Genomic DNA, 25768 nt, shown 5'->3' with positions numbered 1-25768 from the left:
TCCATGCTGAAATACTCAACTGAAGAACAATTGCAGGGTTTCAGCTGATGAGCTGACAGGTTTTGTGAAACTATGTATTTATGCCTTACCACACAACCCTTGTAGAGATGACCCATTACTACAGCATTGCTGTAAAGTTTCTCACCGATCACTTAGGCACAGTTAGCTCTAACTTAGCACACCCCAGCTCTCACCCTATATAGAGCAGCAGGACCTGTCATCGATTCAGCAGTAAATAAAAGCACTTATTTCAGCCTTCTAGTAGGAAGAGTGTCAGAGAGGCACTTCAAACCTAAGTGGTGTATTGCTGAAATAACTGTCAGATTTATCCATGAAAAATGCTTTGAAAAAAAATCACTGAAAGTACATCACTGTTTTTCCTGTATCTCCAATTCGAAGATGAAAGTACACCAAAAACTGAAGTGCTAACGTACATGCACCACATACAATGATTTTGCTCTCCTTTATAGCGGCCTACAACTGTTGAATGTAAAATTATCCCACTGCCACGTTTCCAGAATTCAGAAAGTCTGAGAATGAACTTCGTGCCCTTTCCAGTTTGTTCCCATCTGCAGTCGTCATCATATTTCTTCAAAATTAAGATGTGAACATGAACAAGAACAGTTGTACCATATTTTCAGTGCTTGCCAGGTATTTCCATTTCTGATGTGCATTTTGAATTGTTCAGTTCACAGCAGGAAGCTCTGGAGTGTCTCAGTACCCAGACAAATATTTAACTGAGCCGTTCAATACAGAAGCCAGTGACAGCACTGCAAATCTCACAGCTTCCACTGTGAAACCCAGTCTTACAGTGCTGACGACTAGGAGGGCATTTAACTCACAAACTAAAAGATAACCCCATTAAACAAGATGACTGACTCTAAATCCTACTAGGTGAAGTTGGTTCTCAGTGACAATTGTGACAATTAACACTTCAGCCCTTCTTCCAAGATTACAAAGAGTCACTCCTAAAAACTACAGCAATATCACAGAACTTAAATATTCAGCGGGCAAAGCTACTTCCCAATTGCAAGTCACTGACTTCCAAATCAAGTAACCATAAGCCTTTTAAGTACTAGGAAGTTAAGTAAAAAAATTAAATTTCAATGCAGCCACGTGACATGTGATTGTACGTGCATCACTGAGCTCCTGTCCAACCTCATGCAGTAACTCCACAGAAACGCCAGGCACAGAACTGCACTCTCTGATTTTAACACAGTGGAACAAAACCACAGACAATTTCTCTCTTTATACCATACTCCAGCTCATTCATCAGCATTAATTGGTAACTCACTGGGCAAAACACTGTGCTTCAGAACGGTGACGTCTTGCAAACAGCCTTACCAACACAGACCCTTTGGTGATCTCATTTTCCAGGATGGCAGCAGTTCCAACCTGTGAAACAACACCTTTCCCAAGTCACGGAGACAAAACCTCTGATACCCCACAACCTAAGCAAGCAGAGAACACTAACACTCTGCAAAGTTTTCTAGCAAGGGCTCTCAAATCTGTTGTGGTCATACCAGTGCTAACAACTTCTGGTTGTATACAATGTACACAAAACCCTCCCACACAAATTGAATTTGCACAAGTTATGGTTATGTACCCTTCACTGTGATTCACAGACCATGTTGGGAACGCCTGGTTTATAGAAAACACCACCCAAAAGGAGAGTGTTGGAAGTGAAAATGTCTGACCGGTATCACTGGCTTTAGAGCAGTTACCATCTGCTTGCAGCGAAGCCCAAAGCCACAAAGGATAGCTTAAGCAATACCGTTCTGAGCAGGTCTGCAAGCTGTTACAAGTGAAGAGCTGTATGATTTAGGAGCAAAATAAACTCCTCACATATCATCTTTCATATTCTTTCCTATGCAGCATAAAAATTCAGTTACCTGAATGTAAAAACATACATTCAATGCCATGTACAAGTGTGCTTTGAAATTCCAGCGGTGGAATTTGCGATCCTGTTTACATGAAAGCCATTAATCAAGGTGTTAAAATGGATCATCAGCAACCCATACCTGCGTGTTGAACTGCCAGCATGCTGCATCAGAAGAGTTAAAGGACAAGCTGCGTTACTTCCTCCTAGCTGTCACAGCCACACTCTTCCTCACTACACGTTCTGCTTTTTAAGACACTGAAGTCCCATCCAAAGCATACGCATTCAGTACCACAAGCCAAATCCTTCCACTCCCATCTCAGTGCAAATGTAAACAAAGTTTAAACTGCTTGGCTTTCATTTGTAGCTCAGTCCTGCTAATCAACCTGTCAATTCAGATAACCCTATAAAACTAGCACTCCCTGTATTTCAAAAATTTCAGTACGAGACAGTAGTGACTGACATCAAAGTCACTCGTGTGTATTAAGTGGATTTATACCAGACATGGTGTCAAGGTTCAGACGAGTGGTGTTTAGGACAGTCTAAGGTCCATTTTCTCTCGTGGGTAAGATCCCATTTTTCTCTCCTCGACCAGGCAATACCACTTCCTCCCTCGCACAAGCACACTTGTGTGAAGTATGAAGAAGTTAAATTACTTACAAAAAATAGATCTTAGTCTACTTAGTAACACCCTCCTTTTTTTTTTTTTGGGGGGGGGGGGGGCTATGTTAATTTTAACCTAGATCAGTTTCCCAGTCTTGTTCACCACTCTGCCAGTCAAATGCTTGTGCCAACAGGAGCAATCCGGGCTGGCAGAAGCAGTGTCAGCTAAAACCCTTCTCAGAACCACGATGTGAAGATGAAAAACTACTTCCCAGAATACTAATGCTTGCCCTGTTCCCTGATGTTCTTCCCTAAAGAAAAAATATATACATTATTTGATGCCAAAGAAAAAAAGCTTGGGGAATGTTTTTTCAAAAGTACATCTAGCAAGACAGGTACTTTATTCTCACTTACAATCCAGATGGAAGGAACACAAAATTTAGCACTTCAAGAGCTTTCAGCTAGCGTTTTCAACCTTACCTGCAGTGTAAATTTTGTGCAGAAATCAGCCAATCATTTTTAGCATGCCATTTACAGAGAAACTGGTGCCTTTCTTTAACTTTAAAGGTCTCAAACTACTTCCAACAACAGAAAACAAGCACTTCTATTCTACTTCACAGATGCCAGACCAGAGAGTATTCAAAGAGTTGCTAAAAAGCATCAGGCTATGGGTATCGCTTCAGATTTTAATGTTTCACTGACCGTATGCTAGAGAGAACGTTGCAAAATTCATTTTTCCAAAGTAACTATTTAGCCAGATTTCAAGTATAGTTTGAAAACTTACTGAGCAGACACTATTGCAGTTAAAGCAAACACGAATGCTATTAGTGTCACAAGTAGCATGTATCTGTGTTTCAGCAGTCCAAAGCAAAAGAATATATAACCAAATAAAAGTGAAAGCTTTTAGATTTTGGCAGTGTACTTTTCCCTTATGGACAGAACAAGCTGTCCCCACAAAACTAGTATTTACCAAACGTGGCTCGATGATCAAATTACACCTTCTCTGGCGTTCACCAAGTAGCGAATGCATATGTCACAAAAAGCCACAAAGAATCCAAAAAGTTTATAGGAACTCTAAAGTATTCCCTCTACTTTCCACACACTCCTTTCAGAAAGCACTCCCACTCCACATGCAGAAAGCAAGTTACTTGTTTTATGCATTCATATTTCAAGAACATATCTTTTCAATCAGATTAATTAAAAAAAAAACACTACTGCAAATCATCTGCCCAGTATGGTAGTGACACTGATTTTAATGTGTCAAGGAAGCAGGACTCCTCCTTCAATTCAGACTGCCAAACCAAGAGCGATTTATGTCAAAAATGTATGTGGAATGAGAAAAAAAATAGTTGCTAAAGTCAGAGTTGTGCTTACCCAGATTAAAGACTCCACAGGTAACGTTCATTCCTTAAGATTCATAGCTTTCTTGTTCTTCATTAACAAAATAATGACGTATTTCTAGGTATTAATCTCAAATTTTTACCAAAACAAATTATTTTTAAGGTCTTTTATTAATTCCTCTCCCCCCTAAGGGACATACTGCTACAAAATGTTTTAGCTAAGATGTACTGGCTTTGACACAAATGAAAGCTGACTAGTCAACCTCCTAACATTTTCTGATTTTCAACTCTTGAAAGTAATTCCAGAATTAACAATTTAGCTTACTTTGCTTCTGTGGAAGGAAGCAGAGTAAATCCACTGAATGATACAGGCCCAAAAGCTCCACGAACTGTTCAAAACAAGTCCAGAACGCCCTCATGGTTGGAGGTGCAAGCAATGAAGCTCCAACGCCCACATTACTAGGCTTGCCAGCTGCCTCCTTTTGAGCCACGAGTCCAGAGTGCAAGGTACCTCAACCAGGAAAGGACAGAACCATCTTTAGGTGATTTTGCTCTTTCTAGCTTCAAGTTCCAGACGGCTTATGAGGAATCCTCAAGCCCACCATCGTAATGCACTGCAAAGATGAGCTGGACTTTCCTCTAAGAAAAGACTTCAGGTCTCTTAAGATGTATGGGATCTGCACTGTGAGTTAGTTGCCTGGCAGTAATAGCCAACTTTACACACCCCTTTACTAATGAATCGCTTAGAGACTTCCAATAAAACTACAGAAGGCCAAGACAACTGAAAGCTTCAGCAAGAGAACATCACTTTCCTTCTTTCTCCATCCTGCTCCCAGACATTGCAATTCTCCTGTCTCTCTTGCTCTAGCCATGATACTTGCTGGCCTCTTCCATGTTGAGCTTATTCGAAGACAATATCCTTCTTTTGCTGGATTATTCTTTACGCTTCAGCAGCAGTGAGCTACGGAATAAGCTCAAAATGTCTTGGGTACATCTGCCTTTATCACATCCAGCACATACTAGGGCACACTGGAAGACCTGGCATGCAAAAAGCCTCTAAGTGTGTTATTCTGAAATGAAGGACGTGAATGGATGGATCCAAACATCCATTCCAAGCAAGGCTAACCTGAAGTTTAAATTAGGTGCACAGCACCTTGGTGAGCCCAGTTCTGGAAATCCCTAAGGATGGAAATTCTACTGGGTCTCTGGGAAACTTCCTCTAGTGTTCCTCCACTGACACAGTTTTTTTCCTTACATGTAACTGGGATTTCTCTTGTTGCAATCAATGACGGCTCTTGTCCTTCTGCTCACCACCTCTGAGAAGGGTCTTTCTTTCCCATTCTTCCCTGTAAGTCCCATTACGTTATCCTAACGCTATACATAAACCTTTAGCCATCACACTTAAGAGACTGAATCTTCAAACACTGGTTAAAAGGAATAATCACATCTACAACCTGCCGGATGTGCTCTTGCGTACGTACAGTCTGCAAAGTCCTTTTTGCCTGTGCTTTGAGAAAACCAACACATGGGAGGTACTTAGAAGTCAATTTCGATCACAGCTACTGCTTGAAATGTGCCTATTTATAAGGTTAAGTAACTTGAGGCTTTTATAGTGCTCTTGCATCAGCAACTATATTCTAAACAAAGTAAAAATGGCCATCTAAAGAACTATAACAATTAGGATAGAAATACTGTTCTCTACTTTTATGTGTGCAATACCTTCAACATGTGAATCCATTTCTGATTATTTTGGGAACACATGGACAACGTGCAGAACCTAGAGAAAAGCTTGCAGTTTCACAGTTGCATACTTAAGAACCTGAAATGGGAATAAACACACAGAAAAATGAAAGCTGTGGGACCGAGTATGCTATGGAGAAAAGCTATGGGCCTGCGTGTGTTTTGTGACACTGCAGCCAGATTCAATCCAAACCTCTGTGCCAACTATTTATCTGCTACTGTTGAGCTGTATGCAGATCCTTAATAAGTAACTTATGTGAACCCCAACTATTTTTTTCTCCTGAGACCTTTAGGTCCCTCTCCATTGGCATGGCACGTCTCAGTGGAATTTAGTTCCATTTGAATAAGACCAATTTCTTTCTAGCCCAGACAAATGTCCTCTGTAGGCATCACAGAGATCCCATTTAAATATTTGAAATTCAAATTTAAAAAATGCTCAACTTCTAAATGCCAAAAATCAAAGCCATGGCTAACAATGTTTTTCACAGTAGGAAAGTTTTAGATGCCAGTATAGACAGTGGAAAAAACTTTTCAATATCATATATTTAAGTTCAGAGAAACTATCAAGACCATCAGTGTGGGAGCCACAGCTCCCCAGGTCATAGCAGCCGGCTGGATCTTGCTCGGCCTTTGTGAATAGAGGCAGGATGGCCATCTGTTAGTTAGTTAAGAGAACAGTAAACCTCATCAGAGAAGGAACATTTCGGTATCAGAAGGGCTACTAGGAGTTGTTACTGGCACTGGCTGTTATGAAACTAAGAAAAGACAAAAACAGTTTCAGACGGGCTTTTTAACTTCACCCCCCCAGCCCCTGACTGCCTTGAAAAGCAGCTTCTTTCCAATAAGGAATGGAAACTGCTATACTTTCCGTGAAATAAAAGTTACCACCATGTTGCAAATGAATAGTTGGTTATTTTAAATGAGGTGGTATAGTTAATTCCTTATGTGGAAAGAAACGATTAAAAACATTTTGAAATGCTGTGGCTTCCTCTTATCCTACAGACTCCAGCAAGCCTACTGATGAGTCTTGAAACAAATAGACACGCAATCACTTCTGGTCGTTACGTGAGAAATCCTCAGAGCAAAAGCCTATGAAACAAAGTTGGAAGAATCTATTTTCTTTGAGCTTTGATGGTTTTCTACCTTACCCTTACAGCTACATGTATGTTCAGCAGCAAAGAACAGCACCCTGTCCACGTGTACAATCAATGGAAATGCCACCTCCTCCTCATGCCGGTATCATCAGGGCACATTGCATGCTTTTAAAAGAAGTAACAGTCCTAATGATTAGGTCCTAGAGGGGAATCAAACAGCAGAAAATTCAAGGCACCTCTGAAATCTTGCCCAGTCTGCAGACAGTCAGGGTTCTCACCCTCCCTTATGTAATAAGAGCATTAATGACACTGACCAAGACATCTTAACAGCTTTATTGGGAGCCACAGGGGACCAATACAGCTGCTTGATGTTTTCTCTCTCTTTTTTATTTATTTTTTAAATTAGCTTGAAATAAGACTCCATAAATAGCAGGAAGCAGCAGCTCCTGCACATTAGCTGAGTTAACAGTAAGGGAGAAAATCACATCTGGAGCAATTTTCAAGGCATTGCAGCATGAATTTTGACCACACTGCACCCGTTTGCGTCAATGAGAGCTAGAGCTATATAGGCTTAAAAGACATGACTAATTTTATTGCCTAAAATAGAGGCTTAGTGACAGTGGCCACAGGCAGCATTCAAGGAAGCAAGTAAAATGCAAAGCAAGCCTTCCACTGAATCCACTGAATTCATCATAACGTAAAACAGATTATCACAGATAATGAAATTAACAGACCTGAAGACATTCAATTCAACAATATTAAAACGTATTCTGAAATACTCACACTTGTTTCACTGTTTCAGTTACAGTAAATTCAAGCCCTTTTACCATCAGTGAGTCACAACAGGATCGATTGCTCCAGCCAAATGAAAAATAAATGCCAGTAACACCACCAGCCTGAGAGGCAAGCTGCAGACCCACACCTTTCGGGAACAGAACAAAGCAACGTACTCAAGAACAACAAAAATCCATCATGATGGAAAGCCACTTCAGTTATATCAATTTAGAATGAAGAACTACGAAATGCTTCTAGGCCTGGATTAATACTGAAATTAATAAGCAGCACAGTCTATTAATTTATACCAGAAAAGAGACAAAAGCCAGTTCTTATTAACTGTTAAAACTCTATAAAGATGACTCTCTTCCAAACAACACTGGAATTTAGAAACGTTATTATAGATTCAAGATGCCTTTTTTTCCAACTTCAAAAGAAATTCTGCTTGAGTTTTCTTTATAGCTTCTGAACTATTGCATAACTTTCTCAAATATCAGTGATTTTAGCAATTTCACTCTTGTGCAGATCAGTAAGCTTACCCACATATTACAATTTTGCTTCAGTGCTTAGGAAAGCTACAAAGAATCAGCAAAAACACTGCCTACAAAGAACAGATTTGTATTTCCTCTCCAAGCCACAAAATGTAGAAGGTTAGAAACTGCTTTTTCCCCCTCCATTTTAACGAAACCTTAAACTTTGCATAATTAGAAAAAGCTCTTTCCAGTTGCTGCCATAGGATAATAAACTCTTAAAGGAATACGCAAAGCACAGATTTCTACTGTAATACTAATTTATATTTACCAATTGATTTGTCGTTGTTCAACATAACACGATTATAATTAACATTTTATAGAAGTTTGTTTCAAAATCTAAGATTTCTCACTGTCATATAAGTATTAGAGCCTATTCCAGGCCAATAATTGGAAGCAAATTTGGGCAGAAGGCATTCCAAAAACTAATTACCAAATAAGAACAATAAAACCGTGTTACAGCCACATGTGAGCTTAAATATTTATCAACTTAAGAGAATAAAACAGATGAAATACTGTATTTACAGGGCAACAAGCTAATTAATTACACAATTAGTCAAATATGGTTGAAAGAAGCCCGCAACTACATAGCCACCTTTGTAAATGCTTAGTGACAACAACTCCATTCTTTATCTCCAGAAATCTTGAACTTCTTCAGGTTTTAGCTTCTCATTGTATCTACTCAAGAACTGTGATAATCATTTCTTCTAAGATTTTCTGTTCCCCTCACCTCCAAAAATAAGGCTTGTTGCTAATCTGTCATCATCTGGAAGAGTAACAGTGCAGTTAAAGATGGAAGCAACTACTTCTGTGGTAGATGTATTCCAAGTAGGCAACACAAAGAAGAAAATAAAAAAACTAAGCCTTGACTTAGTTCTGTCATCTTCTAGATATCCATAGTAGCTCAAATCAGTTTACAAGAGGCATGTTCAACAGAACTGACATGTTCTGAAGTGGTGTATACATAATTCGACAACATAGAAAAATCAGAGAAAAAAAGCAAGAAAGCACAATTATCCTTTTCTCCATGCCACAATCAAAACAAACTGTACTGATGAAAGCTGCATCTGTACGAGGAGTATTTTGCCAACGTAGTCTAACTGTACTTGACGAGCACCTACAAACACAGATTAAGCCATGGGCTGCAGTTTCACAAGCACTTTTTTTCCCCCCTGCAGTACCAGCTTAAGCAGTCCTCATCCCTCAGCTGTGCTGGCACAACTGTTTGTGCAGCTGAGCAGCGAGACCGGTCAGGGAATCGATCCAGGTTAAAAATAATATTTTTCTGATGGTAAATTCCACAACCTGCTTTGCTGCACAGCCACCTGGAACAGTTACCCCAGAGCAACGCAGGGGCAAGGCAGGAATAAGCAGTAAGGTCAGGGCGGCTCATGCCAGTGCTGACATGGAAAGAAATGCTCATGAAACTACATTCTTGGTCTTCAAACGTTTTGGCAATCCCCGAGTAGGCGCATTACCCAAACATTATCCAAAGGAGAAGAATACCACCTCACAAATGGATAAAGAAATAGCAGGAGGCTCCCACCTACTTTTCAGGAAACACTGTTTAGGGGGTTGGGAATTCTCATAGAAGCTACAAATTTTCAAAAATAGAAGTTAAAACAACAAAATCACAACAGAAGAGGAAAATCAGCTGTAAGCTAAGACAATAACATCAATTTGCAGGACCTTTATATGCAAGCATATTTTTGTGCTATAAATAAAGTAACAGGAAGACTAAAAATAATCTGACTATTCTCTCAATATTAGGTACCCTGTTTACAATAAGGGCTACACCACATCCCCTCAGTAAGGCTTTCTTTTAGTGATCTGCATCATTTCTCAAGTTTTTCAGTCCAAAGGAAGTATTGGACAAACTCAAGGTCACAATGAGGTACGAATCCCTGCTGGTTGTGCACCACTGACATGATTTCAGCTCCGGGGGACAGCATGGAAGACAAACTGCTCGAGTTTATCATTGTATGAAGAGGTCTTTCAGACAGAAGTAGCTTTATATCATGTTGAGGTGCGTGCAAGGTGTCTCAACCATGTTCAAAAGGAGCATCCCTGGCATGTGATCTTTTTCCTCCTCCTGCCTGTAAACACAGCACGCAGATTTTTGAAAGGATTGCTGTTAATGCCTGAAAGCGAATGCTTACTTTTATTAAAAAAAATAAAAATTTTGGGAACAGTCAATAATGCAAGTTCGTACCTTATCACACACATGCTTCACGCTCAGGCAAGTTTCCCAACACCTCTCACAAAAATCGATCACTCCAATTAAAGAAAGCTCAGTGACATGGTTTACCGGTAGACTAGGCAGCGCTAGGCTAAAGGTTGGACTAGATCTTAGAGGTCTTCTCCAACCTAAATGCTTCTATGATCCTAGAAACGTGCCTTTTCAAACAACACTGATGCACTTTCAATTTGAGATTTCAAACAGCCAAGTCAGGGCTTTTATGACTTCTCTCACTGAATTTGTGCCACAGCCGTCATGGGATACTTGAATGCTATCTACTCAGAGAATCAGGGAGTCAATGCATGTTTTTCACCTGTTACGTTTAGATGTTTGTAATCAAATTTAATTCAAACTGCAATGTAGAATTTCAAGACGAGTATACCAAAATTAGTGTTATAAAAATTATTTGAAATCAGTAATTGCCAGAAAAAGATTGCACTCTCTCTTCATCATTGGGCAGTAGCAATTCCTCAAGACAGCTCACGAGCAACCGATCTTGTTTGGCAGCAGACCAGGTAATAATCATGAATTTTGATGTGGCCAAATACTCAACACAAGTATTACCTGTTTATGCACACACACATCATCAAAAAATACGCATTTCCTTTTACGTAAGTCCTACCATCTTATTATGGTAATCTAGATGCACCTAAATTTATATGCCTTCTCAGAAGATCCTACAGCAGGGAGCTGAGCAAACAGCTCACTGTCACTTGCAGAAATTCCTTTCTAAATACCTTTACCAAGCTCTTTTGCTAAATGTCATCAGGGTCAGCGTCCTGCATCACAACAGGTTTGCAGGCAGAGTTTTGTTGTACATTGTTTAACAGTACATCAATCATTAAAAGCCAACGAATTACTCTGAGTGAAATGTCTTCACCTGTTTATCACCTACCTGTCCCCATGTTTCTGTCCCAGCCAACTCAACCCAGTTGCACAGGTTGCTGCTGCCACCTATCGGAAGAGGCCTGACTCTTCTTTCTCTTCTACGCTACCTTTTCTCTGGTTCACTGCTCACAGGATGCTTCAGAGGCAATTGCATTTGCTAGTAGAGCAGAAAGCTATTCTTTGGGGTGGGCTGTATCATTGTCTAAGAAATTTAGCTGTCTAGAAAAGGGACCAGGAAATGTCAATACGAGCACACATGCAGAGGAAGAGTACGGGTTGGGAATGCATTTCCCTTGTTAAAAGGAGGGAACTCTTTCTTCCAGTTATACGAACAACAACAATCACAGACCACTAGAGTTAACAGCCAAATAACACGTTGCCAGTTATAAATGAAGTGACCACTTCTACTGCTATCTTCAACAAATATCTTACCATACCATTTCTGCTTAAATAAACTGTGAACAAAGTTGGTTTCACAAGCCTACTGCTTTTATATATACACACTTAAAGACACTTAAGCCTCTAAAAACAAACATTTAACTGACTTTTGGCACCTTTTGTAATTCTTGGTTTTGCATCCTTTTTGACTAAAATGTCCTGTTCTACATCCTCATAAGCTTGCAAATGACAGAAATCTGGGGACAGTGGCAGATTCACCTGAGGCTCATGCTGCCATCCACAGGGACAGCAGGTTGGAGAAATGGGCTAACGACAACCCCATAAATTCCAATGAGGAAAAGTCCATCGTATGGGGAGGAACAACCTGAGGGACTTGTACGTGCTGGGGGCCACCCCGGTGGAAAACAGCTTTGCAGAAAAGTACCCAGGAGTCCTGGTGGACACCAGGTTGAACACACATCATCAGCAGGGTGCCCCTGCACAGAGGCAGCTGATGGCTAACAGCATTCCCAGCTGCATCAGGCAAAGTGTGGCCAGCAGATGGAGAGGTGATCCTTCCCCTCCACACAGCGCTGGGGAGGCCACACCTGGAGTTCTGCACCCAGTTCTGGGCCCCCAGCTCAACGGGAGCATGGACATACTGGGGAGACTCCACAGGGATAATGGAGGGACTGGGGCACCTCTCCTATGAGAAGGCTGAGAGAGCTGGGACTGCTCAGCCTGGAGAAGAGGGGACTCGGGGGCATCTCATCAGTGTACATGAATACCTGAAGGAAGAGTGCGAAGAGGATGGAGCCAGGGTCTTTTCTGCGGTGCTCTGGACAGAAGAGGCAAGGGGCAAAAACTGGAACACAGGAGGTTCCCTCTGAGCATCAGGAAGCACTTCTGTGCTTCCACATCATAAATATCCACATCAAGAAGCAAGTACAAAGCATACAGTATAACTCAAGTTGTATGGTTAGATGGTAATTTACAAATAAGTCTCAAGCACCAGAAACACAACCATGACACTTCTGCTTAGATCAGTATTTTACCACTCAGTTATGAAAACCCTTCGGAATAATAGTTTTTCACCTAGATGGTTGCACAATTGCAATTTTACAACTAAAACTTTACAAATTACAGTTAATCCAAAGTCATCACCAGAATGAAGCTGACCAGAAGCGTTCGCAATTTCAGATTTAAAAGCATGAAACTGTAGCCAAAAAAACCTGATTGCTGTGGAAACAGAAATGAGCCTTCTTTTTCTGAAAGGCTTCAGACAAGAAAGAAAGAGTGAAGAAATTCTCACCAGTATAATTCCTTTCTCTCTCTCATTCAAAACAAGCAGCAGTTATGCTCTTTAATGGAGCAGATAAAGCATGAGTCAAAGTTTTGAGAAATTCTGTGGTATACAGCAAGAGCCTAGGCTCCACACAGCCTCTGCCTGACAGCGTGAAAGGAAGAGAGTAAAAACCACCCTAGAAGCAGTTGAAAACTCAGCACAGACCTTCAGTTTTATGTCCAGCTGTAACATTAGTCTACCTATTCGAAGAATTTTGTCAGACAAAGGCTCAGAAGGGAAGGAACCTCACTCTAGAGTCTTACTCCAGCTGCCCTATCCTAATTTCTTTTGCTTTTCCCTTTCATTTCTGTCACCCAGACTGCACCAATTCCAAAGATTAAAAAAAGACAGACCAACCTTCAACATCTTTTGGTTCTTATAACAAAGAAAAAAGACATCTCAACCCAAATTTATAACCATGAATTATATGAGCAAGCTTTGCTCTTTAGCCTGGAAGGACAGAATTTTGTGTTTTAAGAACAATCAAGTTCCGAGATGGTGATCTGACTTCAGGAGCCAGAGCTCCATGAACACCAAACATTATGAGCAAATTGTTGAGAAACGACTCGGCTTGGCTCTATGTTTCCTTTGCTACTTGTTCCTCTCATCTCTTCACACATATCCTACTAGTGAGCAAGAATACGCCGAGAATAATCACAGAATAAACATATGCAGAAACCAACGCTTCAATTACCCTACATCCCCTTTTCTCCACTCACTCATCTCCTGAACAGTAACCACAAGTAGAAATTTCACTTTCAGATCTTCACAGATTTCAACAAGCTCCACTCGCTGCAATCAGCAAAACAAAACCAGTTACAGATGTAGTCTGAAATAGAGCTGTCACTATAGGCTGGAGGAACAGGTTAAAAAATGTGTTTGGAAAGATTAAAGTACATAACCCCTTGTAGGATACCCAGGAAAATGAACAGAGGAGAAAGGCCGTCAGAAATAGCCACTAGCAAGAGCGACAAAATCTGTATAGTGCCTAAAAATTCCTGTTGTCAGCTGGGAGCAGCACTACTCACAAACACAAGGTCCTCCATACAGACAGCTCTGTGTGCCTACATGACTTGTTGATCCCGTTCTCCTTGGAAACGGCATCTGCTCTCGAAAGATAATTTTACTGGCTTCTCTGATAAAACTCTTATCTACATCAAAACATAAGACATCAGCGTGACTTTAAGACCCAAAACCTAGTCTCTCATACTTGAATTCCAGCAGCCTACGAAGTATTACGTTTCATTCTCTCAGCTCAGGAAAGAGGTGACTGAGATACAAAAGGAAAACTAAAAAAGAAAAGTGTACACGATAATAACTGAGAGAAGAGGCGGCCAGAGCTCCAAACAGATCAGAGAAGACCTTCCCAGCACCCCCGGTCACAAAGCTTGATGTCCCTACTTGCCATTTCCTCAAATACCAACAAAAGGAGATCTGTTCGACATGCATGGCATTAAAGGTAAAAACTAACATGTATGGAACAACCAAATAATTTGTTACCAACATATTTATCTAGTTATACAGGAAATATCTGAAAGCTATCATCATGATCCCTTAACAGACCACAGATACTTAGAGCATCACTGCCCCTAACTGCTGAAGATAAAGGCAAGAAATTTAAGAACTACTCTTACTAACATCTGTAATCCTAGGCTTCTTTTTTAAAAAAAGATATTGATGATAAAAAAAAAAAACAAACAACAGAAAAACCAGTTCCTTTCCCTCAGTTAAAAAAGTGAAGGAAGAACCTGGATTCTGAACTGTCATGAGATCCAAATCTAATTTCTTAAAGAAGAAATTAAATGAGCAGTTCAAACCTAACCAAGACTCATTTGCTCTGAGCTCGAAATTAGGATCTCCAGCTTTTCAAGGAAAGCACTCTCCTTCCTTCACACCTTTCACAAGCAGAGTATTTCTTACTACTTGAAAAGAGCTTCACCATTTCTTCAAAACAGAAAATAAACATTGTCAGTATAAAGTGTTTCACATATCTATTAACATATACTGTGCAAAATAATTACATTACAGACTAAAGCCCTATCAAACAGAAGAGCAGAAATCAGAGAAAAATATTTCTTTTCAAAATGTAAAGTGCTTTTCTTCTTAAGATAGGAAGTGTTTTTTCAAGTTTAAGGATGACTATAGCAAAAGCAATCAGTTCTAAGTTTCTCTTATTACAGCTAAGTGAAAGCAGAATTGCTCTAACGAGAGCAAACATTCTTGGTTATTTTAAGCATTTGGAGAAAATTTTCATGCATTTACTCAAAGACATCACATTTTCAGAACAGCAGACTTAGATATAATGGAATAATGAAACACAAGATTAAGAGTTATTAAGAGTTAAGTCCAAAGATCTAATAATAGAACACGTCTTACGTTTTGTGCTTTGCTGTCCTTTGTTTTACCCATACTTTCCCGAGAAAGAGACTGCTATTACTAAAGAAAAATGCTTGACATTACCTTGCTAAGCTTATAGGCTTCCCGGCAGTATCTAAACAATTCTCTCACTCTCTTCAGGCACGACCAGCGATACCTTGTCCTGCAGCCTCCACAGCAGTGAAGTCTCCCACGGTTAACTCCCTTTCCACAGTGATTTGATCAGCTGAGAGGTGGGTAGGCAGAAGGAGGCTAATGAGCAAGGGAAAAAAATCCACCCACTGCTTGTAAGTACATTTTCAAAACACTTCCACCTTTCGTAATAAATGACAGTATCATTCATCACTACTGAATACTAAGAAGGGTAAAACATATGATCATTGTAGGACACTTTGGTATCAACGAGGCCTTCCCATGCCCTGTTTCCCACAGAAATAGATGCACGCAGAAGGAAAGGTCTGAAGCAACTGCAGCAGTGGGCATGGAGTCCACTAACTAAGCGACTTCTGCTCCCTTCTCATTGACCCTGGAGACCCACCTTGAGCATCATCTTGGTTTCTTCCACGAACTTTGAGGTTTCTTTTCCCAACAACCTCTTACACCACTCTCTCCTGGTCAAGGAGTACAGAGGATAACCTCACAAACACACTTTGACTTCTGGGCTGGTCGAGTATTTTCTTTTTCCCTCTTTACAAAACAAAATCATTTCTTTAGTCGATGGGAGAAGTGCAAAGTGGAAATCCAGCATTTGGGTAGAAACTTATTGAAAGCCAGACTTCATCAAATTGCTTTTTGCATCTTAGTAAGCAAGCCAAGTCCCTGGCTAATCCACCATTTTCTCGAGATGTTTCAGTGTCAGGAAGGCTAGATACTCCAGCCACTCCTGGGAACACATCTCCAACACAACTCAGTATTGCACTGCCATCCCCCCTGCTCCCAAGCAAACATATCCCCTCTCCCTCCCATGATATGAGCCAGTGCTGGCACACATCTGATCCTGCAGCAAGCCAGTTCAGGGAGCAAAAACAGAGGGGAAAAAAGTAGGGTTAATTTTCTGCTAGATTAGCTTTGACTCAGACAAATGCCAGTGCCAACACAGGGAAAGGGGCTGAGCCAACTTGGATTTATAAATCACACCCTTTGGTTTTCCTGAGGGTAATTTTAGAGGAGGGAGAAAAAGCCCTGTGTTAGCATTGTAGTGTTGTGTTCAACACTAGAAGAGACTTCTCTGATTTTACGTTGCCTTACCACTAGAACAAGCATTTAGGAAGTAAAACATCTAGTACAGCTACACAATACTGTGCTGTCTTTTAACACAGTTGTTGAGACACAGCCAGAAAGCAGGAGCAGGTGGAGAAGCCTCACAAAGACTGGCATGACACCTTCAAGAGCTAAGCTCCAGGTGGCAGATAGGGAAGAAAGCTCTTCAGCTATCAAACACAGTACCACAAAGAAAAGTACAGACACGAGTCCTCTTTTCCATCTCTCCTCTTCTCTAGGAGAGGAATTAAAGCCCTTGGGTAGGAAGGGAGCTTATACCAGGAAAAGGCCTACAGCCAGGCTGCCACAGTTCTGGGCTACCAGAGCTCAAGCTGTATTTACACGTGGCCAGCTTCACCTGCACAGCCACACGAGCAGCAGGTCCTCGGGTAGCAGAAGCCTTCCTTCACAGAACGGCTGCCAAGGACCAGGGGAGAGAAAGGAAGAAAGGCGGTCATCAAAACTGCAAACTGTTTGCACTTTCTCCTCTGCTAGTTCCCAAACTAACACATGGAAGGACAAAACCAAGGCCCCCACTGCAAAACCCAACCTTATACAAAATGAGGTAACAGGCACTAGCAAGGAAAAGTCAACTAGAAATATTCACGTCTGTGCCAACAACTAATTGTTCCTGTGGCATTTCTTCAGGGAGCATACACACCAAAAGCACACACACCAAAAGCAACAGACATCTCTAAACAGTCGTACCTCTAGCTCCCACTTTCCCATATTTACCTCCTTTAGAGAATAAGATACAGATCTCCTGCCCAGGAACTGGTAATACACCACTTTAAAACCAGCCCCTCTGCCCCAAGCATTTCCCATGCTTCACTATGAACCTTCTTCAAAGAAGAGAAAGATGCCACTTTTTCTCCAAGCATCTCTAAAAGCAAGATGTGATCATCACTGTGCTTCCTGCTATGTAAGGGACTAACAACAATGACTTTTTTTCTGTACCTCATTGCAAACAGGATTTGGGAAGAGGAGATTAACAAGGGATGAGGAAATGTATGTTGGGAAGGGCAGAAATGCCTCCAGTATTTGAGGTCTCCCGATAGGTATTGCCATGCCATACATGAAGACAAACTCCTGCAACAGAGGCAAGATTTAAAGATCACCCCCTCAAAAATAAGGTAGAACACCAAACAACTGAAAAAACCCACAGACCAAAACAGGGGACGAGGGGCTGAGGGAAAGCATAGAGATGAACCATTATTTAAGCAGCTAGATATCAAGATTACACTATCATCTAGCAGCACAAAAAGAAGAGCTGCTTCCTGAAACTGACAAACCTACTATTAAACTGTGAAACCTAACCAACTTTTTTAATTGTAGAAACAACAATTTTTATACATATTAGCATGTGCCAAAAGTGGAAAAAAGCTAGTATGTTTCACAGATTAAAGTAGCATGTTATTAACTTGTCAGTAATTCTGAATGAATTTCCCACTCCCTTTATTAATCTCTTATTCTCCCTCTCTTATTTAATGTTTTTGTGCTTTCTAGATATACCACCACGTAGCCCTTAACTAAGAAATTAGCTGCATCTCTTCACAACCGAGTTAAACACTGAAAATATGAAAGCGCATGCAAGTCGGAGCTTCCAAGCTATTGAGCTTCGGTGCCTATGTGTATCCTTCTGACCACAGGCATAACCAGATACCAGGTGTTTCCAGGAAACTACAGAGTGCCGGGATCCCATTTTATAAAAATATATTAAACAACTGCATGGGGGGAAAGAAGTGAGGCTGTATGGATAGCTATTCACAACACCGAAGTAACAATCTATTTATTTCATTTGCATCAAAGATAAGAGGCTTGCTAATAGAGGTAGACCAACTACTGAAAGATGAGATTAACAAATGCAGACTAAGTGGTAAAGGATTTGTTACTCTTGTGCTTAGCTTTGTATTTGAGAAGAATTCAATTTTTCACCCATTCCAGTTTTCTGATGTTTGTCCTGCAAAAACACTAAGCTGTGGGCTACAGGCAGGGATAATTGAAAAACACAGATGTGGACTTTTCACAAGAGCTGGCAAGAAGAAAGGTATGAAGAAAACCTCTGTGCTTTAGTTTTGTGATAAAAGTGCATTTTTTCCTCCGTCGATGAATAGCAAAGTAAGTATTGTTCCTTCTAGTTACATGTAGCTATAGATTCAGAAGTGAGGCAGCGACAATAAATTCTTGAATTCCAAAGGTGCACAAAGCCATGCTGCAGGCTCCTCCTAAATCGATTTCCAACCTTAGCTGGTCGATGCATTCACATCAGAAAACACAACTAAAAGTTGGGAGCTCTAGGTGCGATGATAAAATGTGAAATAAGAAAGTGCTTCTGAAACCAGTGAATTTTGACAGCCCGAGAAGCCACCGCACACATTCTGCCACATTCACTGACGCGACAGCGCGAGGTGATGACTTGCCCTTATCACACACCGGCAACAGCCTGAAGTCGCACATCCAGAGCTGAAACACTATTTTCCTGTAATACTAAAAAAAAAAAAAAAAAAAAAAAAGGTTTGGAGTTTAATTAACAAGATCTCATGCTAGTGTAACACTGACTTTTTTTTCAGCTGAAGCATTCTTTTTCAGCACGAGCTATATTATGTTGAGTCAAGCTGCAGGTCTCAAGATCTCATTTGCGTTGGCAAGAAGCTCCCTGCTCATTGATGGGGAGTGGAAAAAACATTCGGCAGGGCTGCCACTGGCTCCGCAGCGCAGAAACACAAGCTACAGTTTGGCCTGGTCTTTTGGCCAGTTTCGACAGGAAGGAAGCCTGTAGCTCCATCAACTCTGCTAACACCATTAGGTGGTACTTGGACTTTCAGATACTCTCCGTCGCTGGGAATTTACTCGAAACTGAAGCCCGCAACAAAAATTTAATCAAAAGCAAAAGAATAAAAAATCAAACAACAAAGAGGTGATGGCAAACTTCAGCACCTAAATAAGGCTCAAATGCTTGTGGTTCGGACAGCATTTTGTATGCAGGTGGACACTTACATTAAGCTTCAGTTTCAGAAAGTTGTTCAGTATCTGCCAGCCCGAAATCTGCACACACAGGCCATATTGGTAACTATCCTATGATGTTCCAAAGTCCATCCCAAACCTGCAACTTGAAGAAAGAACAGCTACACACTGATTTTAATGCACTGATCTTCAGCTGAGGTTTCACATTCGCTAGTGCAGCTGAATAGCAGACTGTAATTTAATAGGTTCACCAGTTTCCTCTCATAACCATTAGAGATTACAGAAGGCTCTAACTCAAACCCAGCTCAAGTAAGACTCCTCTGTAGTGTGCTGGTGAAACAGGACTGTATTTACAAAACATCTGTTTTGCTATCCCATCTTAACCACCTCCTTCCTCAAGCATCAACAACATTGCATCCCTTTTCTAAGTGACTCTCCATCTCTCTCTCCCTCCATACTTCACATACCTCACTGCGGTTAGGCTTAGCCATTTGCCACGCTTTCACCAGCTTCAGTGGGACCTGCACGTCCTTCTATATTGCAACACCAGGCTACAGCATTTCCAGACTAAACGCTTTAGAAAAACCCAGCCGTTCTTACTGAGACAGAGGAGACTGCTAGGATTCTTACAGGCACCATCACTTACAGCCCAGTAATTAAAACATGCCTGTTTAAAGCACTTGAGATTCTTTGCCTACCTCCAGATAACTCAAGAAGAAATTACTGCATCCATCTTTCGCCCACACAGGCCACTGGTGAAGATTTCCCTGTCAGAACCCACTCGCCTGTTCTGTCGGGGAAGTCGGTTCAAGCAGTTCCTGTCCCACTTTTTCCAGTGGCTAGCTTTTAACCTGTGTTATTTCTGTGATTCTGTTAGGGAGCATGCAAACAGCAGCACAGCCACAGGCTGGCAGAGGTGACTTCTTGAACTGCCCTTGCTGCTTGGCTATCACCGCTCTCAGGACTGCATTTTCATGAGAGGCTTTCTTCATCAGCAACACAAGCTTAAAGAACTCTATCCCTTCCTCCTTGCCTCAGCTGTGCAGAAAAAGTTATTTGTGGGATCAAACTACAAACCACATCAGTGAACTAAAGGGAAAGGACAGCAAATCCATATGCTAGAACTGCTGACGCGAGAAACATCACCCCCAGCATGAAGTTGCAGGACACTGCTGAACTGATCTAGCGGCTCGCCAGCACCAAGGAGGGACTCTCCTTCCACAAGATCACCTAAGAAATGTGAACAGCAATCCACTTTTTCTGGTTCGTTTTCTATCTCCCCGTTCATAGACTGACCTGGCTCATGGACAGCGGAAACCAAAGACCAGCCACTTGTGGCAGCAAAAGAAGCTTTCAGCCCTCGGTCACAGCAAGCTCTCAGACCGGCCCAGATGCTCACAGCCATTTGCGTTCTTCCATTTATTTCTGTGAAGGTGCAGCCTCAGGGGCACTTTTACCTACACTCCAAGCATACTCATTTACATAGAAATACCAACAAGAGTCAGAGCACCCGGTGTATTTCACATCCATAAAACGCCTCACCCCAGTGAAGGAAGTTCTACCACCATTTTACCTGTATAACCGCACTGTATCTCTGCAGACATACAACTGCATTACAGAAGGATCTCACACTTGCATGCATCCAAAATAATGCAAGTATGTTGGTAGTGTTCACAGCCTCGACGAGACCTGTTTTCACCAAAAGCGTGAAGATAACAGATTAGCATATTGATATTTTCCCCCTTTGCAGTTATGTGTATGAAAGCACTACTGGGAGAAGTGATATTTTCCCTTCAGCCTGGAAACCACAGGGGTTTTCAAGCCTTTGTAGAGGAAAAAGAAACAAATAATGGGTATTTTCTCTGAACCATACTGCTCAACACATTACCTGCTTGAAACAAGAGGCTGGAGAAAACAGAAAATTCCCCAATCCAAAGGACAGTTGCTCTCGGGCTGCTTACAGTTTATTTTTTAATCTCTTTCACCAGATACTGTGGAAGAGGAACCCCAAAAGCGGTGTACTTCTTTAGGGCTGGGAAAGGAAGATTGAAATGTGCTTCTTGGGGAAGAGCTGGAACCAATTCTTTATCAACCCCTTTCATTCATACTTTCACGTTAAGTCCTAACTCAAACACAACTTCAGTTACATTGCTTAAAAAATGCTTAGTTGTCAAATTTCTACTTGCATTCAACCCATTTAAGACAAAAGCTCTCTCATTCTGACTGGCCTCGAGTGCTGTACCACAAACGCACGCCACCGTCACAACTGGAGCAGCCTTCCCAGCTCTGATGCACCTACCTCTGCCCTCAGCAGCCACCACCAAACCCAGGCTGGTGAAGTTCCCACTTAAGTAATTTCATAGCTTTTGCATGAATCATTCAGACAAATCTTAAAAGTCTTGTGTCAAAACAGCTACATGAATTACTGCCGTTCAAGACAATGCTGCAGCAGGCAGGCAATTTTAACTTTTTTTTTTTTCCTTTAAGATAGGCACTGCTTAAAATCACTGAAAAACTAACAATAGGCATATAAGAAATGAAAGCTAACATGAACACTTTGCTAAACGTCTCTGTCTAATCCAATATATGTATCTTAGTAAACTTTTTATTATTCATGGGACTGCAAACTCTTCTGGGACTGCCTTAATAAATATTTATATAGTGCTCTGCACAATAGAGCCTAATCCAAGTCAAGTTCTCCAGCCAATACCAAAGCATAAATAAAATACAATAATCTAGTATTGGCAATTATTCCAGCAACACAGTTTAAACTACAGTCTCAGACCAAAAAAATAAAAGTAAAAAAACACTCATTTACCACAGACCTGACAAATACACTTTTTTTTTTTTTAAAGGGAGAATGAGGTACCATTTATTTTAAAAAAACCGAAGCAGCTTTTTCATAAGCAAATGTGAAACTTACTGCTTCCAGAACGAGCACCTTTCACTAAATCCATTTAACTAGTACGTATCAACCTAAAATGCCTTTTAAGCTCACTTTTGCTGAGCCCAAGGAGATTCCCACTGCTGTTCACAACCGGCTTAAACCTGTTAGATTAAAGAAGGCTCTAACAAAAATAACCTACCATTCCCTTTCAAAAAAAATGCTTTGTCCAACAAAGGGAAAGTAGCAATTTGAAGCAGATGAATGAATTGAAAGAAATCCAAGCACAGAGCTCATGACACTTTCTTTGTCTCCCAGGAAAGCCTGACCAGAGCAGGGGCAAACTTAGCAACAGATACTCTGAAGAGGAAACAGAATTGAAAAGGGAATGACAAGTGCTGAACTGTTTTCTGAAGAAGGAAGAGGAGTTTCCGAGAAGAACGGTTGGAACAGGTGAGGAAAAAATGCAAACAAAGTAAAAACAAACACAAACAAGAGGGCACCAGCATCTGAATTGTGAAGTATATACCACAGATTTGCAAAGGGAAAGGGAGAGTGAAGAACGATACAAACAAACAGATCTACTCTTTTCTAGGTCACCTACAATTATGAAAGGATGGCAATAAAGAGGTGGCGAGAGGAGACTAATTCTGTGTTCTGCAAAATCTACGTCTGCAGAGACAGATTCTTAAAAAGTCAGGAAGAAAATTATCAACATTGCAAAAAGACAGCACAGTACTGCAAAAATAGATACCTAGCACAGCAAGGGCATGGACCTTGTGAAGGATTTGAAGACAACCTGAATTGACAAAGGATGCAATTCCATGCCACACTATACAACTTCATTTCTTTGAAGTGTGAGTTTTTTCCTACAAAGGTGAAACCGTTCATAATTTTTTCCACCTGAGGAAATCAGACTTAGGACTTCCGCAGGAAAAGTATTTTCTGTATTTCTAACCTTCAGTACGAAGCAAAAGCCCATTTTTTTTCCTAAATAGATGCAGGAAAATAGGTGATGGATGTATCCATGTATCTCGATGTATACGTTACTCACAGCTTCTGAAACATCAGATCAGTAACAAGGACTAACATCTGGTGGGGTGGCTAGATATTGAAGCCTATATTTTTTTTTCCAGTTAGTTTACACTGCTGAAAAAGTAAAACATGCTGAAAACACAGTGATCAACAAATGAGTTTATATATATAAAAAAAAAAAAAAAACAACAAAAAACACAACATATAACAAAATGCATTCTAAAGCCCTAAGTGTGATAGCTTTTAGGAATTTTCCTAACAATTACTCCCTGGCCATATGTTCACACTTGATCTTTGTACCAGTCACCTACGAAAACAGCAAAGCCTCTTCTTGCCCAATAGTTAAAGAACATACACTGCAGTAAATAGAATTGAAAGTTTGCTGTTAAGCATTTCACCTGCCTGCCAGTGAGTTCCCTTCCATTTTGGCTAGCATCATTTGTGCAACAGAGGTCTACAAGATAAATACCTACTTCAAGATTCAATGAACTAGACCAAAATCTTCACTTGGAAGGGTAGTAACAAATTATTTCAGACATTAAAACAGTTTGATGCTACCATGGCTCATTGTCATGGATGAACCTGTTAGACCCGGGAGCACATTCACTACACCGCTGCACGCGACAGCCCACATAGGCGTGACTGAGTTACACTGACATGAGGCAGCTAGTCAGGTCATTTAAACTTGGAAAACGGATGTAACAATTAAATAACACGTTGGCTATCAAGTATTTTGAGAGCAACATGTATTTCTTATGCAGCTGAAGCAACTCCTCCCTCATGGACATTCTTGCCCTGTGCTGCTGCAGGTGGGGTTAAGTGTAATCACAGCCCTGCAGTGAGCCAGACCCGGGGGCACAGAAGAGGTTTCATGCGTGGAAGCACCAGCAGACACCCAACAGGCACCTCAGCAGCGTGGCAGTCCACCTAGCTACCTTATGTACCATACTTTTTCTCCCCCTTCAGTCTTCATCTTCTTAAGAATCCTTTGTAGCATCATTTTTGTTCAGTAAACCCAGGCTGGCAGCTGCTGCTCTCCAAGGAACTGTCCCATGAGCAGCAGGGCTAGCACAGCCTCACTCCCCACAGGTATGCGCTGCTCTAGCCGTGCTCCCAAGTCCCAAGGAATCGCCTTCCACCCCTGTCCCAGATGCCCTTTATCTTGCCCCCTTTTTCCAAGCCCTACCCACAGCGTACCTAACTTATCCTGCCCTCTAACTACCAGCTGAAAAGAGGAGTACTGCCCGTCATATCTAGTTCTTACCCCAAAGACTGGCCAACTGGCATGCTCAACACAGGTAACCAATATGCTCATGCAAGACTTTTCCCCCAAAGAGATCCTCTACTCAGTGAAGACATCCATTTTAGGAAAGCTTGTTAAATATTAAAATGCAAAAATCTGAGACCTTGCCTCTTGGCTAATTGTGTCTTCAATGAAGTTAGCTGATGAGCTCAAAATTTATTGAGGCACGGGATTAAAGAAAACATAATTGCTTGAGACTTGTATCTTCATATTTAATTTGCCTTTCTGAAGACAATCTACACAAACAGAAGACCAAGGTGTCAAAGACCTGTCTGGAGCAACATTTTAACATCTCACACAATCCTCAAAAACACCAATTCTATTCAATTTTTAGGTCCGCATGTAAAAGCCAGTGAACAAACTGAAGTCCAACCTCTTCAAAGGTAACTATTTCTTTTAAAAAGTTACACAGAAAACCAGCTCATCTCAGCATCTTATCCACGTGAGATCGGTTCATTCTGAATTTCCAAGTTCCAAAATTTATTTTCTACTAGGTATAATTAAGGTTTCTTAAACTGCACTTCCATGTTCCTTTTAATAACTATTTGCATCCTTTGACCATTTCAAACACATTTTCAAGGTGGTGTAAAAGTCTCAAAGATTAAAAAAAGGCCTCTGCAAGTTTTGTGAAGACTGACGGCTACGTAGAGAAGAGAACCTCAAATCAGAGCCTTCAACGACGGGGAAAAGCAGGCGGCAATCTGCCTGCTCTGCTGGCAGCACCAGCATGCCAAGCAGTCAGCATGCAGATAACACCAGATTTCATTAGATCTGACACAAGCTTAAATACTTAACACGCAAATACTAACTTCAGAAAATCATAAATATCTCGTAGTTTTGTCTTTGGAAATTCTAGCAAGCCTAACCATATCACGACTAATGGGCGTACAGTTCTTAAAAGTGTTTTCAAAAAAGTACATGCAACCTTCAGACGTGCTAGTTTTTATTTTTTAAACCATTCCACATTGCTAAGTCAACACTTCTCTAAATATCAAAGGGAGCACAAGTTTTACATCCCTTCTGAAATGCTAGCAATTAAAGAAAGGAAAAACTAGGTTCTGCTCATAGTACAACCAGGATGTGAATGAGTTTTAAACCACTCATCATTAAACACAGTGAAATTTGATCTTCATCTC

General features: G+C 40.9%; 1 protein-coding gene and 1 long non-coding RNA gene across 6 annotated transcripts in view; one reads left to right on the top strand and one right to left on the bottom strand.

The window, feature by feature from the left end:
• The window catches only part of TAB2 (TGF-beta activated kinase 1 (MAP3K7) binding protein 2), a 60625-nt gene that overhangs the window by 31475 nt on the left and 3382 nt on the right, over positions 1-25768 (bottom strand). The window lies entirely within an intron of this gene.
• On the top strand, positions 13856-25571 carry LOC309876527. Of its 2 annotated transcripts, XR_014317186.1 has the most exons (5): positions 13856-14269; positions 15328-15473; positions 17953-18564; positions 22613-22747; positions 22890-25571. It is a non-coding gene; the product is annotated as an uncharacterized lncRNA (long non-coding RNA). The 2 variants fall into 2 exon arrangements; XR_014317187.1 differs by lacking the exons at positions 22613-22747; positions 22890-25571 and having other exon boundaries at positions 17953-22578.

Source organism: Aythya marila (assembly GCF_965140915.1).
Source record: "Aythya marila genome assembly, chromosome: 3".
Lineage (NCBI taxonomy): Eukaryota > Metazoa > Chordata > Aves > Anseriformes > Anatidae > Aythya > Aythya marila.
Note: the sequence above shows the minus strand (reverse complement) of the source record. Positions and strands in the feature narration are given on the sequence as shown.